The sequence below is a fragment of the Lepisosteus platostomus genome, unplaced genomic scaffold, assembly GCF_059453375.1.
Source record: "Lepisosteus platostomus isolate fLepPlt1 unplaced genomic scaffold, fLepPlt1.hap1 Scaffold_42_H1, whole genome shotgun sequence".
Taxonomy (NCBI): Eukaryota; Metazoa; Chordata; class Actinopteri; order Semionotiformes; family Lepisosteidae; genus Lepisosteus; species Lepisosteus platostomus.
In genome coordinates, this window is record NW_028291665.1 from 146,687 (window position 1) to 162,629 (window position 15,943).

Genomic DNA, 15,943 nt, shown 5'->3' on the forward strand with positions numbered 1-15,943 from the left:
AAAAAGGCACCACTGGGATTCGGACCCAGGACTTCCTATTTACTAGGCAGACGCTTTAACCAACTAAGCCACGGTGCCCCAGGAGTGCTGTCCTTTTGCAGCCACTTGGACACACCACTCAGACACATCTGCATTCGGTGTGTGCTCCGCCTGCTCGCTGAGCAAGTTGCCACCTTTACATACAATAGCAACATCGACACCAAGAGAAAGGATGACAAATGGCTTTTATCTGGAACTTTTCATGTCCAAGGAGCTCAATGTGCTTTCTGTGTACAACAGGGCCACTGAACTCCACACTGGCCACTGAACCACAGCAGTGGCTTGCTGGCTTGACATCTCCCAAGGAAAATGTTGAAATCGCATGTGGAACAGGAAAATGACCCTCGAGTACGAGGGGAAAAAAAAGAAAAAGATCATCTGGAGCGCGCCAACCCATGTCCGGACAGCCCAGTTTCGCCGACAAGGTGGCTGAGTGGTTAAGGTGATGGACTGCTAATCCATTGTGCTCTGCACGCATGGGTTCGAATCCCGTTCTCATAGCTCTCCATGTCTGACACGTGTGCCTGTTCGACGTCGGCCCTCCTGTTGTTTGCTCTGGTGCTAGAGCCGTACATTTTCTAGCGGTGGCTGAACATGGTATAGTAGGCCAACGTCGGTATCGAGCAGTGACAGTAACAGTACTTACTGCGCCCCATAAGAAATCGTTTGTCCCTGTTCAAAAGAGATTGTGCGATGTCCTGCGGCGTTCGCAAAGCAAACCTTTGACAGTTTGAAAAGAGGAATTTATTCTGCTTACTGTGCGTGCAGTAGTTACAAAGTTGAATGTCTTTACACGATCTGCTGCAGTTTTCAGTGGGCGGGCTTTGTCAAATGGCTTGAAAAAACGCACTGTGTTTCGGCTCGGTAAACATCATGAGCAGTGTCCTGCATGTTTTCTGTGTATAGCTGTCTTTTAACGCATACAGAATTAATTCGAAATCATTGATTTCTACAATTAACAAAGGGTCCCTTTTTGAACCTGCGAGAAGCATTCTTTCAATGTAACAGATTTACTCCGGGGAAAGGCAGCACGACATTGAGAGTAGCTCAAGCTTTCAGCACCCGTATCGGACTGCGTGTATGCAGACACTGCTCAGAATCCCCTGTAAGATTCTCCTTCAATTCCGTTTTGCAGTGCTTTAGCTCTTTCAAAAGGCTTCGCTTTGCTAGTCACAATCCAAGGCTCATGACAGCATTTGAAAACATTCGCCACTGCATTGGCCGGGAATCGAACCTGGGTCAACCGCTTGGAAGGCAGCTATGCTCACCACTATACCACCAACGCACGCCCACAGGAAGCCACCAGAGAATGCTTTTTTTAAAAAACAATTTATTAAACATATAGAATTTACAAATACAAATACAACAAGAGGATCAGAGTCATGTACAAGAGAAAAAAAACACAGCAGAAAAAAGCATTTAACTACCACAGGTAATTAAGTAATTATGTGATCAAATTGTATATTTTACACGTATCATATTTTCCTTGCTTTAATATTTCTCAATTATTTATAAACTTTAGTTTCAACATGCATGCGTTTCCTGTAAAAAATAAAACTCAGCACACAGTTTTTCTTTTAACAACATTTCGAGTACCTCTGGCATTCATGAAAAAGACATACACAAAAGCAAATAATTAACTCTAAGACTGTCTAAACTATTGAGTTTTTCAAAGAACCAGAACTATAACAGTCCTTAACACTTAACTACACCATTCCAAACTAACACTAAAGAAACACTAGTATATACTGGTATAACAAATAAAACCAAACATAATCATTAACTTAGCAGTCACTGGGAGCAAATCTCCTTCCCGTCCACAAAGGCCCTCGCTCCCACAAAGTAGGCTCTCCTCCCCTCTCTTCTGGCAGCTTCAACCTGGGGCCACAGCTGGTTCCTGGTGCTCCTGTCCGCAGCAGACAGGTCCTCTGCAAACCTCAGTTTGTTCCCATTCAAATACTCATTCCCCCTCGCCGCTCGCCACAGCATGTCCCTCGCCGTCCTCTTGGTGAACTGTATTATAATCGATCTGGGGCGCACTTGCTCAGTTCGCTCAGACATGTTCGCTCTCCCGAGCCTGTGAACAAAGTCAATGGCCGATATTACGTCCTCCTGGTCCGGCAGGGTCCTTTTACAGATACCCTTCACTGTTGCAACAAGGTCCTTATCACGTTCCTCTTTAACTCCAAATAATTTTAAATTCCATCATCGACGGTATCTATCTACATCGTTCACTTTCAATTCAAGTTCTTTAATATGCTTTTCTTTTTCGGTATTTACTTGTTTAAGAACTTTTACTTCACTCTTTAAGTCTTCAACCTCTTTAAACACACAGTCCATGGACTTTTTAAGACTTTCGATTGCGACTGTATTAGATCGAATCATTTCCTTCAGCTCACCCATGCTCTGTGCCATCATGTTGAAGATGTTGGTCTGGAGCTCCTCCAGCGTCAGCTCGCCCCTTCCTCTCTTGGCTGCCGGGGTTTTCACAGCTGTGCTGGGCAGGGACTCCGGCTCTTCCTCTGGCAGCTGAGTCTCACTTGGGCTGCGAGCGCATCTCCAGCACTCTTTCCACGTCCCCTCCAGCTGCTTCACTTTTCCCTTTAGTTGCCATCAATTTTCTTGTAGTGCTATACATATACGATTGAGGTATCTTAGATTTCTCCTTCGAAGACCCAGCACTCACTTTTCTTTTCTCAGTGTTACTCATATCGAAATTCTTAAACCTAAAAAAAATCGTTTTTTTTTTCTTTCAGTTATAACTGAAGTTTAAACAACTACTGTTAAGTCCTTATTTTTCAGTAGTCAAAAAAAGCAAAAATTAACATTCAGGTCATGAAAAACTCAAAAAAAACTCCTCAACCACTAAACTTTACCTCCCACCTGAGCGCCATCTTGAACGCCCCTACCACCAGAGAATGCTCACGATTTCGGAAGCTGTCTCCGGGACGTGCTGATTCCGCACATCCTGAATAAATCATGATATAGTTAGTTGCTGTAGCTAGACGTTCAAATGAGTTTCATGGCCAGATGGACTGTTTCCTCCAGCGGTATAGTATTGCAGTGAGACAGCACGATGCCTGCAAGACTATGTCACGCTAAACGCCACAGATTTCCGAGGGTTAGGGTTAGGGTTAGGCTCTTATTATGGCGATTGTGGCCGTCTGCTCTGCGAGTCCTCGGTCTCCGGCTGTCTGATTGGCGCTCTTTTCTTTGGGGGGCGGGAAGTGTCCGGCTGCAGGGTATCTTGGGACCTCGCTTTGCATAGCGGCTTCCCAGAGTGCGTCGTTTCCGGCACAGTGTGGCCGGGTGTTTTCCGAGTTATCGCACGGATTGGGCACGCTCGCAAACCGAGAGCCGCAGGCGATGAGCCCGGAGCTGAACGGGCCCCACTGGCTCATTTGTAAGGCCAGGTGCATTGCCAACCACGACCGGCAGGTCAGAGGCTTTGAAGGCGCCCTGGGCTCCTGTAGCTGTGCAGCCACGCACTCTGGTTTTTCTTCATCTCGTACAAATCTTTCACCTTTCACTAAAGTTTTCCGTGGAGAGGAGCATGAATGAGTTCCATGCAATTTTTGTGCTTCCCTGCTTTCGGGTGGGGCGCAGCTGGGCTGGTCAAAGAGAGAAAACAAAACCGCTCGCAATCGCTCTTGTTATGGCGATTGTGGCCGTCTGCTCTGCGAGTCCTCGGTCTCCGCCTGTCTGATTGGCGCTCTTTTCTTTGGGGGTCGGGAAGTGTCCGGCTGCAGGGGATCTTGGGACCTCGCTTTGCATAGCGGCTTCCCAGAGTGCGTCGTTTCCGGCACAGTGTGGCCGGGTGTTTTCCGAGTTATCGCACGGATTGGGCACGCTCGCAAACCGAGAGCCGCAGGCGATGAGCCCGGAGCTGAACGGGCCCCACTGGCTCATTTGTAAGGCCAGGTGCATTGCCAACCACGACCGGCAGGGCAGAGGCCTTGAAGGCGGCCTGGGCTCCTACAGCTGTTCAGCCATGCACTCTGGTTTCTCTTCATCTCGTACAAATCTTTCGCCTTTTACTAAAGATTTCCGTGGAGAGGAGCATGAATGAGTTCCATGCAATTTTTGTGCTTCTCTGCCTTCGGGTGGGGCGCAGCTGGGCTGGTCAAAGAGAGAAAACACAAATATGAAGCATTTCAGCAACGACATGCCATGAGACGATTGATAACGATTTCCATAGGATCCCCGCGGTTGCCTGGCAACCGTCAGCTTTGCGCAGTGGCAGTATCGTAGCCTGTGAGGTTTAGCCGAGGCGCGATTATTCCTAGTTGAAAACTTTTCCCAATACCCCCCTTCCGCTGGTTTGCAATGCAATCGGCGAAAGCAATTTTTGACAGTCTCGTCAGAGAATGAGGAAGGTGTTTAAAGACAGATTTTGTCATGGTGACATCATGGTAGAAAGAAACGAGCTTGTTACGTCTCAACAGAAACGCTCTTTAGCTCTTTCAGCGTTATGCAGAGAACAGCATCTGTCGAGATCACTTTTGAGTCAGCGCGAAACGCCGTGTGCTGTCAGTTTGATTTCATATTGCTCGTAGCGGCGCCCGGCTTTTGTCTGTCAAACGTTAGGTTGCGCTTCTTCATGCTGCATCGTCGGCATGAGTGGAGCTTTTTAAACGTCTGTACTTAATGCGCCCCATAAGAAATCGTTTGTCCCCGTTCAAAAGAGATTGTGCGATGTCCTGCAGCATTCGCAAAGCAAACCTTTGACAGTTTGAAAAGATGAATTTATTCTGCTTCCTGTGCGTGCAGTAGTTACAAAGTTGAACGTCTATACACGATCTGCTGCAGTTTTCAGTGGGCGGGCTTTGTCAAATGGCTTGGAAAAACGCACTGTGTTTCGGCTCGGGAAACATCATGAGCAGTGTCCTGCATGTTTTCTGTGTATAGCTGTTGTGGGCATTTCTCTGTTGTTGATTCTTTTTTTGTGTGTAACAAAGTGGCATTTTCATGTCCGGACGGGGAGACTTTATCATTCCGACATGAAGCCACCCTTAAGTCCTCTGAGGTGTGTCTGTCTGCAAGGCTTGTATTTTGGAAATGTTTTTTTGAAACGGAGAACGACTTTGAAATTGGCTTCCGCCGGCGCCTCGCGATCCAGGAAAGATTGTAGCAAGAACGCAGTGGGGGCGGGGCTTGCTGTAGTCGTGGCCGAGTGGTTAAGGCGATGGGTTAGAAATCCATTGGGGTCTCCCCGCGCAGGTTCGAATCCTGCCGACTACGTTGTCCGCCTCCAGTCGGTGTGTTCCGGCGCAAGCAAAGAAGCGCGCCTCTTTGCTTTTCCTGGTGGTTTTAAAACGCCCAATCGCTTGTACCCGCTGCCTTGGAAATAAATTATTCAGCGTCCGCGAATGGCATTTTGCAGCAGGAAGCAGATGTCGACGCGTTTTGCACAGAGCACCAAAAAAGCGTCTTTTTTGAAGGCCCAGGCACTGAGCATTTGTGGTTCAGTGGTAGAATTCTCGCCTGCCACGTGGGAGGCTCGGGTTCGATTCCCGGTCAATGTAGTGGCTTTTGCAGCGAGCGGCTCCATTACTTGCATCCCCTTGCAACTCGCAACTGAAAACCCACTGAAGCTAAGCAGGTGTGAGCCAGGTCAGTACCTGGATGAGGGTGAGCTACAGGGAAAAACAAAGCTTCCAGCTGGAAGCGGTGTTAATGGTGCTGGCGGGGGGGCGCTCACCCTGAGGTCTGTGCGGGTCCCAATGCTCCAGTATAGTGACGGAGATGCTGTGTTGTAAAAGGGCGCTGTCTTTTGGATGAGATGTAAAACCGAGGTCACAGCGCTCTGTGGTCATTAAAAATGACCACCAAAACCTTTGACAAAAGCTCTTGGTAATTGATGGTCTTCAATAATGCTTCTCCTTTAGGTACATTTTAAATCAGCTGAAAAATGCTGTGAAATGGGGGGGCACTTCAGGCCAGTGTGGGATTTGGCTTACAAGAACCATGAAACTGCACGAGAAAGCCCGTACACTGAATTACACGGCTTTCTATTCAAAGGAGGACAAAAGAAATTCCCTGAGTTCGATTTTTTGCAGCACAGAGAGGAGCACGGTCGTGAGGCCGGTTAGCTCAGTTGGTTAGAGCGTGGTGCTAATAACGCCAAGGTCGTGGGTTCGATCCCTGTACAGGCCAGGTTCTTTTCTCCTCTCTTACCAAAGTTGTTAGGTTCCTTTCGTGGTGAGAGGGGTTGTCATGCAATGCTGCCACATAGTGCCGACATACACTGAGTGTTGCGGGAGAAGAGAAAAGTGTTTGAAGATTTAAGAGTGTCTTAGGTGGAGCCAAAATCAAGTGTCACAAATGCAAGTGGGAGGATTTCCAATGTTTAATATGGTAAAAATAAGCGGAAGTTATCTGCCGGTCCGGCACAGTCTGCCATGCTTTTGTCATATACTGTAAAGTGGTGTCGAACTGGGTGTCGAACTGGAGCCTCACCATTTGCATATGTGAGGATCCAGTTATACATCGAGTGTCACATTAAATGACAAAAATGAAGAGAGTTAAAGCAGCTGGAGAGGTTTTCTTACAACTTTTGAGCTGACACAGTTCTGGAAAATGTTTCCTTCACGCTGCACTGTACCACATAGGCAGCTAAGAGTCTCCAAAACAAAACAGAATTGACAGTCATATAATGTCCATTAACCCTGGTTTTAAATGCAGCATCATGTCTGCCATCATAATAATATGAGTCCAATATTTTTGAATATAGTCAGAATGACTTCTAACCCTTCCTGTGGTGTCTTTAATCCCTATTGCTCAATGCATGGTGTATGTACTGCATTCATGTGTCTTGAGAATGAGGAATGGGCCCCTGAGACAGTCATTTGCCTGTTTCACAAATGATCGTATTTTACTAGAGATTCTGTTTGGGATTCAGATGTGCATTCGGACAGCAATCCCTTTCAAGAAATGATACGTTCTTGATGAGGTCAAAGGTGCTGGAACACTGTATTTAGGATGTGTTTGCAGTGATTGTGTGTCTCCTGCTTCAACGCAGTGATATATAGATGTGCTCCTGTAATTTATTGGTACAAGCCCAGGGCAGTAAGCAGTCTGAGGATTTATTTCCAGACGGCATAGAGCAGTGAAGCAGTGAAGTAGTGCAACACACTGGATCATTATTTGAATCTATTCTACTTAAATTATTACATTATACACAACTTGAGTTCATTTTAAAAATTAAAAGGTAATGAAAGGAATGCATATTCATGAGTAAGATTATACAGATATGCATGTGATAATCTTTCTTTTATCATGTAGTGCGTCATTTGGACACTTTGTGGGCTTGAAATACAAAGAAAATCATGTTCTATGGTACAAGATAAATATAAAACTTAAGATTTTATTTTAATTAGATTTGTTTATAAAGCATAAGCAATCATTTAATACATTAATATATGTGAAAATGACATTTTAGCATCATATTACATACAGGTCTCTAGCTTCAACACAGTGATATATATATATGCTCAGGAATTTTTTGGTACATGCCCAGGTCAATAATCAGAATGAGGATTTATTTCCAGACGGGCTACAGGTAGTGTTGTGAAATACTTCAACACACTGGATCGCAGATTTAGACCCCCTGCACTCTTACTCCTTAAAAACCAAAGAAATGAAGATATGTAGCAATCACATTGCAACAGGGCTGACAGTGACTTAATGCTTATACTAGTGGACTTCTGGTACCTTTAGGGTACGGTGTTCCCTGAAGGGCTCTAAAACCCCGCATTTCAGATGCCTAGCTGTTTCGCTGATGTGTTGCACCTCAGAATCACTTTTAAACCTTACCTCTGGTATCTTTAATCCCTATTGCTCAACGCATGGTGAAAGTATTGCATAAATGTGTCTGAAAATGAGGAATGGGCACCTGAGAGACTCATTTGCCTGTTTCACAAATGATCATATTTGACTAGAGATTCTGTTTGGGATTCAGTTGTGCATTCTGACAGCAATCCCTTTCAAAAAACGATACATTCTGGATGAGGTCAAGGTGCAGGAACACTGTATTTAGGATGTGTTTGCACTTATTCTGTGTCTCTAGCTTCAACACAGCGATATATGTATATGCTCACTGATTTTTTGGTACATGCCCAGGGCAATAATCATTATGAGGAATTATTTCTAGATGTGCTAGGGGTAGTGTTGTGAAATACTTCAACACACTGGATCGCAGGTTTAAACCGCCTGCACTCTTACTCCTTAAAAACCAACAAATGCAGATATGTAGCAATCATATTGTAGCAGACACTCATTTGCCTGTTTCACAAATGATCATATTTTACTAGAGATTCTGTTTGGGATCCGGATGTGCATTCTGACCGCAATCTCCTTATCGCGGCTTTGCCCTTCTTGGCTCTTTGGACAATATCTCCATTTTGTGGTCGTTGTTGGTAATGTCTAGACAACATCTCCGTCTTGTGGTCGTTGTTGGTAATGTCTTCTTATGCCCTTTTTTATTTTAATTCTCTATTAGTTGATTCTAGAATCTCTACAATGGAGTTGAAAACATCAGTTTTATAGCAGACAATATGACATTATTTATAGTCCAATTAGAAACTTATTACCCTGTTTTTAACATAATAACAAATTAAAATTGATTAAAACTAAGTTTGGTACACCAGGGAACATAACAAATGATTTTTAGGAAAACCATGAGGTTCTCTGTGTCCGATGCCTGCAAGGGGAGAAAGCTAGAATCCTTTGATTTTTTCAAAATTTGAAAATAAACATCATATAACAACAGCTTTCATTCCTAGGAATGAAAAATAACCATTTTTGAAGACATACTAGTTTCTAAAACACTACAATAAAGTTAAAAACATCAGTTTTATATTACATTATTTTTAGTGAAATTAGTCATTTTTTGTACTATTTTTAATAAAATATCTAATTAAAAGTGATTAAAATTAAGTTTGGAACAACAAGGAACACAAAAAAAAAGATTTTTAGGAAAACCATGAGGTCCTCTGTGCCCGATGCCTGCAAGGGGAGAAAGCTAGAATCCTAAAAAAAAGTTATCAATTCTAGAGCCTAAGAGGAAAACAAGACAAATGTATATCTCCAAATAATTTTATGTGCTTCAGTAGAGCCCAGGAAAGTTTTTTGCATACATGAAACCACGCCCGTTTGCACATAAGCAGACATGGTTGCACACACGACTGCATGAAAGCACACGTGCATGCGAAGTCATCCTGTTGAGCATTTGAAAAGCCGCACCACACCGCACTTGAAATAGCTCTTACATTAGTGGTAGACGCAGGAATCGCCTTTTTATTTACGCTCTTACCAACGCGATGGAAAGCAAAACAAAGCAAAGCAGAGCAAAACAAAACGAACAAACGAAAACCCTCACGTCCCGCACTTGCATATAACGCTGTTACGTGCCCAAGCGGTATTGTACGTCATCCTAGCACTGCACCCCGGGGCGTAAGGTATATGGGAACGAGCACACGCCACGAATCGTCTCGAATCACTCCCTACAGCTGTAAGGCGCCTTGAAGCGTGCACCCCCAACATTCTTCTTTGCGCATCTGTGAAAGGTAAACTCTTGAGCAAACTCTGAACCAGCTCTAAGGAAACTAATCTGATTAGACGTTACTTTGACTCATCTTTTTACTCTCAGTGCTGGATTGCTCAAACTCCAGCTAGGGTTAGGTTTAACATTCCCACACTACTTAGACACTTTGTTTACGCTCAGTGCTGGATTTTTGGAACTTCAGGACGAGTGGGAATTTTCTCCTATCTGTCAATTCTGTTTTGTTTTGGAGACTCTTGGCTGCCTATGTTGTACAGTGCAGCGTGAATGAAACATTTTTCAAAACTGTGTCAGCTCAAAAGTTGTAAGAAAACCTCTCCAGCTGCTTTAACTCTCTTCATTTTTGTCATTTAATGTGACAATCGATGTATAACAGGAGCCTCACATATGCAAATGGTGAGGCTCCAGTTCGACACCCAGTTCGACACCACTTTACAGTATATGACAAAAGCATGGCAGACTGTGCCGGACCGGCAGATAACGTCCGCTTATTTTTACCATATTAAACATTGGAAATCCTCCCACTTGCATTTGTGACACTTGATTTTGGCTCCACCTAAGACACTCTTAAATCTTCAAACACTTTTCTCTTCTCCCGCAACACTCTTGTCTGTTGGCACTGTGTGGCAGCGTTGCATGACAACCCATCTCACCACGGAAAGGAACCTAACAGCTTTGGTAAGAGAGGAGAAAAGGACCTGGCTCGTACGGGGATCGAACCCGTAACCTTGGCATTATTAGCACCACGCTCTAACTAACTGAGCTAACCAACCTCACAACAGTGCTCCTCTCTGTGCTGCAAAAAATCGAACTCAGGGAATTTCTTTTGTCCTCCTTTGAATAGAAAGCCGTGTAATTCAGTGTACGGGCTTTCTCGTGCAGTTTCATGGTTCTTGTAACCCAAATCCTACACTGGCCTGAAGTGCCCCCCCATTTCACAGCATTTTTCAGCTGATTTAAAATGTACCTAAAGGAGAAGCATTATTGAAGACCATCAATTACCAAGAGCTTTTGTCAAAGGTTTTGGTGGTCATTTTTAATGACCACAGAGCACTATGACCTCGGTTTTACATCTCATCCAAAAGACAGCGCCCTTTTACAACACAGCTTCTCCGTCACTATATTAGGAGATTGGGACCCGCACAGACCTCAGAGTGAGCGCCTCCCCGCTGGCCCCATTAACACCGCTTCCAGCTGGAAGCTTTGTTTTTCCCTGTAGCTCACCCTCATCCAGGTACTGACCTGGCTCACACCTGCTTAGCTTCAGTGGGTTTTCAGTTGCGAGTTGCAAAAGTTGGGATGCAAGTGATGGAGCCTTTCGCTGCAAAAGCCACTGCATTGGCCAGGAATCGAAACCAAGCCTCCTGCGTGGCAGGCGAGAGTTCTAACAATGAACCACCAATGCTCAGTGCCTGTACCTTAAAAAAAGACGCTTTTTTGGTGCTCTGTGCAAAAAGCGTCGACATCTGCTTCCAGCTGCAAAATGCCATCCGCGGACGCTGTGAATTTATTTATTTAGACACCGCTCAGAATCCCCTGTAAGATTCTCCTTCAATTCCGTTTTGCAGTGCTTTAGCTCTTTCAAAAGGCTTCGCTTTGCTAGTCACAATCCAAGGCTCGTGACAGCACCTGAAAACACTCACCACTGCATTGGCCGGGGATCGAACCTGGGTCAACTGCTTGGAAGGTTGCTATGCTCACCACTATACCACCAACACACGCCCGCCGGAGCCCTCAAGGACACCACCAGAGAATGCTCACGATTTCAGAAGCTGTCTCCGGGACGTGCTGATTCCACACATCCTGAATAAATCATGTTATTGTTAGTTGCTGTAGCAAGACGTTCAAATGAGTTTCATGGCCAGATGGACTGTTTCCTCAAGTGGTATAGTATTGCAGTAAGACAGCACGATGCCTGCAAGACTATGTCACGCTAAACACCACAGATTGTGTTTGTCCGTTCGTGTCAGTCGTCCTGCAGCCACGGGAAGTGGGACACAAACATGCTGCAATGCTTTCAAGACGTTAGGATTTGTTTGTGCAACATCCGAGAAGAGTACTTGTGGCTTGAATGTGACTGAGCAAGGTGTTTAAAGACAGAGACTGAAAACTGTTAAAGGATGAGTCAAAGTAACGTCTAATCGGATTAGTTTCCTTAGAGCTGGTTCAGAGTTTGCTCAAGAGTTTACCTTTCACAGATGCGCAAAGAAGAATGTTGGGGGTGCACGCTTCAAGGCGCCTTACAGCTGTAGGGAGTGATTTGAGACGATTCGTGGCGTGTGCTCATTCCCATATACCGTACTCCCCGGGGTGCAGTGCTAGAATGACATACAATACCGCTTGGGCACGTAACGGCGTTATATGCAAGTGCGGGACGTGAGGGTTTTGCGTTTGTTCGTTTTGTTTTGCTCTGCTTTGCTTTGTTTTGCTTTCCATCGCGTTGGTAAGAGCGTAAATAAAAAGGCGATTCCTGCGTCTACCACTAATGTAAGAGCTATTTCAAGTGCGCCGTGGTGTGGCTTTTCAAATTCTTAACAGGATGATTTCACATGCACGCGTGCTTTCATGCAGTCGTGTGTGCAACCATGTCTGCTTACGTGCAAACGGGCGTGGTTTCATGTATGCAAAAAACTTTCCTGGGCTCTTCTGAAGCACATAAAATTATTTGGAGATATACATTTGTCTTATTTTCCTCTTAGGCTCTAGAATTGATAACTTTTTTTCATTTTTGGCATTTTTCATCATTTTCCAGAAAGTGGTTGCAAGCCCGATATCATGCGAAGAAACTTCAGGATTCGGGGATCAGTCAATGGATTTTCTTCAAAGTTGGATTTTTGCACTCTGTGGACCAAGAGATGTTGTTCTATAATGTTTTTTTTTTTCAAATTTAAAAATATCATTTTTTCATGGAGCTTTGAAGGGGATGGATTCACCCTCCTTTAGCCAGGACAGAGCTCCAGGAGCCTGGGTAGGATTCTAGCTTTCTCCCCTTGCAGGCACCTGGCACAGAAGACAATATTTTTTTCCTTAAAATCTTTTTTTTTTGTGTTCCTTGTTGTTCCAAACTTAATTTTAATCACTTTTAATTAGAGATTTTATTAAAAATAGTGCAATAAATGACTAATTTCACAAAAAATAATGTAATATAAAATGGATGTTTTTAACTTTATTGTAGTGTTTTAGAAACTAATATGTCTTTAAAAATGGTTGTTTTTCACTCCTATGAATGAAAACTGTTGTTATATGATGTTATATGATGTTTTTTTTTTCAAATTTTAAATGATCATTTTTTCATGGAGCTTTGAAGGGGATGGATTCACCCTCCTTTAGCCAGGACAGAGCTCCAGGAGCCTGGGTAGGATTCTACCTTTCTCCCCTTGCAGGCACCTGGCACAGAAGACATCATTTTTTTTCTTAAAATCTTTTTTTTTTGTGTTCCTTGTTGCTCCAAACTTAATTCTAATCACTTTTAATTTGAGATTATATTAAAAATAGTGCAATAAATGACTAATTTCACTAAAAATACTAAAAGTAATATAAAACGGATGTTTTTAACTTTATTGTAGTGTTTTAGAAACTAATATGTCTTCAAAAATGGTTATTTTTCACTCCTAGGAATGAAAGCTGTTGTTATATGATGTTTATTTTCAAATTTTGAAAAATCAAAGGATTCTAGCTTTCTCCCTTTGCAGGCATCGGACACAGAGAACCTCATGGTTTTCCTAAAAATCATTTTTTATGTTCCCTGGTGTTCCAAACTTAGTTTTAATCAATTTTAATTTGTTATGTTACAAACAGGGTAATAAATTCTTAATTGAACTATAACTAATTTCATATTGTCTGCTACAAAACTGATATTTTCAGCTCTATTGTAGAGATTCTAGAATCAACTAATAAAGAATTGAAATAAAAAAATGCATAAGAAGACATTACCAACAACGACCACAAGATGGAGATATTGTCTAGACATTACCAACAACGACCACAAGATGGAGATATTTTCCAAAGAGGCAAGAAGGGCAAAGCTGCAATAAGGTAAAATCATTTTTTGAAAGAGATTGTTGTCAGAATGCACATCCGTATCCCAAACAGAATCTCTAGTAAAATATGATCATTTGTGAAACAGGCAAATGAGTGTCCGCTACAATATGATTGCTACATATCTGCATTTGTTGGTATTTAAGGAGTAAGAGTGCAGGGGGTTTAAACCTGCGATCCAGTGTGTTGAAGAATTTCACAACACTACCTCTAGCACATATGGAAATAAATCCTCATAATGATTATTGCCCTGGGCATGTACCAAAAAATCAGTGAGCATATATATATATATCACTGGGTTGAAGCTAGAGACACAGAATAACTGCAAACACATCCTAAATACAGTGTTCCAGCACCTTTGACCTCATCCAGAACGTATCATTTCTTGAAAGGGATTGCTGTCCGAATGCACATCTGAATCCCAAACAGAATCTCTAGTAAAATACGATCACTTGTGAAACAGGCAAATGACTGTCTCAGGGGCCCATTTCTCATTGTCAGACATGTATGCAATGCTTTCACTGTGCATTGAGCAATAGGGATCAAAAACACCGCAGGTAAGGTTAGAAGTCATGTTCTATGATCATTTCTTTCAGCATTAGGGACTAAATATACTTAACGTATGATGCTAAAATGTTATTTTTACATATATTAATGTAATAAATGATTGCTTATGCTTTATAAACAAATCTAATTATAATAAAAGCTTTGCATTTATCTTGTACCATAGAACATGATTTTCTTTGTATTTCAAGCCCACAAAGTGTCCAAATGATGCACTATATGATATTAGGAAGATTATCACATGCATATCGGTATTATCTTTCTTATGAAAATGCATTCCTTTCATTACCTTTTACTTTTTTAAAATGAACTCAAATTGTGTATAATGTAATAATTTAAGTAGAATAGATTCAGGTAGAAAATATAGAGTCATGATGTTTATGTCTGACATCATTTCACATGGGTGAATTTTAAGCTAAGAAATAAAAACATTTACAATGAAGATACCATTGCTTAATTTTAAATGCCTTTAAAAAATAAATACCTCCTGAGAATAATTTGCCACTCAAAGATCCTTGGTAAGGTACTGTTTGAATCCAATCAGGAGAAGAGCATCCAGGGAGTGCTTTCTATAGAGTCCAGCTTGGGTCACTCTCTTCCGGAGAGCCTGCTGATACTTTTTAACTACTCAGGGCCTGTAAGGATATAAAACACCGGTTTAAACATTTTATACCTATAAGACAAATTAGAATTTTAGTAAAAAATAGATACATCTGAAAAATATAAAGTCTTACTGCTGATAGAGTTCTTCAGAGCTCACATCTTCCCCTTCCTTATCTGCTTCTGTTTCAGTTTCTAGAGCAGCCTCTGGCATCTCTTCCTCCTGGACAGCGGCCTCTTGCTCAGGGCCGCTGGAATGTAGGTAGATTCTTTTCAACATGCTTTTACATAATATGTTGTAACAATGATTTCAAAAAGAAATTACAGAAGCGTTATAGATTAAAAATATCTCACCTTGCCGATGTGTCTTCAGGTTTCCCATGTACAAAAAGGCCCAAGGACTCTAGCAGTCTATTCTGTTTGCCTCACCAGACACGATCTCTATTCTGTGGTAATCCACGATGACCCCGTTCTTCAGGTGATTCATCATGTCCTCCCTCGCCTGTTGAGAGGCCATCCTGATCTGTTCTGCCATGGCGTGCTTCATACACGCCCTCTTCAAGAGAGCAGGAAGCTGATCAAAAGTATTCAGGCAAATCTTGCACACCAGGGGAATCCTCGCGGGTTTCCTTTGAAAATAAATAATACCATCTGTGTATAGAAACAAGCTAAGACTGATTTATTAAATTATCCTTAAAATTCTCTCTCATAGTTTGAGCATAATGATTTTATTGCATTTATATAAGAATTGCTCATTGCTCCAAAATAAATAATGGTTTCATAAAAAAGTGAACACTTACTTGGTCTCAGTCACAGACTTTCCAATAGAAGCCATTGTGGAGTTCAGCAACTGCAGGTCCTAGAAGTGGGGAAGGAATTTTAAAAGAGAAATTGAATTACAATACAGAAGGAATGGCTGAGGGATCACTGAAATATATATATATACAAATTCCAAAGACTGAGTCCATATAGAAACAACTACCTTTCATTTTCAGTATAAGAAAAAAAAACATTATCTTCCAAAGCATCATAAAATTGTCCCTTCTTCCAGACTCTACTTCTCTCTTGTAGTAGTATAGCAGACCTTTCAAGGGGCGCTTTTATGAAGACAGAGTTATGTTCAGGTACTTTGCTTGATGG

At 42.5% G+C, this 15,943-nt stretch overlaps 5 non-coding genes across 5 annotated transcripts; 4 read left to right on the forward strand and 1 right to left on the reverse strand.

Annotated features, from left to right (window-relative positions):
* Nucleotides 1-1,252: 1,252 nt before the first annotated feature.
* Nucleotides 1,253-1,324, reverse strand: trnag-ucc (transfer RNA glycine (anticodon UCC)). The gene has a single exon. It is a non-coding gene; the product is annotated as a tRNA-Gly (tRNA).
* A 2,200-nt stretch (nucleotides 1,325-3,524) lies between these two features.
* On the forward strand, nucleotides 3,525-3,641 carry LOC148633770 (U5 spliceosomal RNA). Its single transcript, XR_015933823.1, has one exon. It is a non-coding gene; the product is annotated as a U5 spliceosomal RNA (small nuclear RNA).
* Nucleotides 3,642-4,032: 391 nt separating this feature from the next.
* LOC148633771 (U5 spliceosomal RNA) lies at nucleotides 4,033-4,149 on the forward strand. The gene has a single exon (XR_015933788.1). It is a non-coding gene; the product is annotated as a U5 spliceosomal RNA (small nuclear RNA).
* Nucleotides 4,150-4,264: 115 nt separating this feature from the next.
* On the forward strand, nucleotides 4,265-4,406 carry LOC148633772 (U4 spliceosomal RNA). The gene has a single exon (XR_015933846.1). It is a non-coding gene; the product is annotated as a U4 spliceosomal RNA (small nuclear RNA).
* A 792-nt stretch (nucleotides 4,407-5,198) lies between these two features.
* On the forward strand, nucleotides 5,199-5,280 carry trnas-aga (transfer RNA serine (anticodon AGA)). Its single transcript has one exon. It is a non-coding gene; the product is annotated as a tRNA-Ser (tRNA).
* The last annotated feature ends 10,663 nt before the right edge of the window (nucleotides 5,281-15,943 follow it).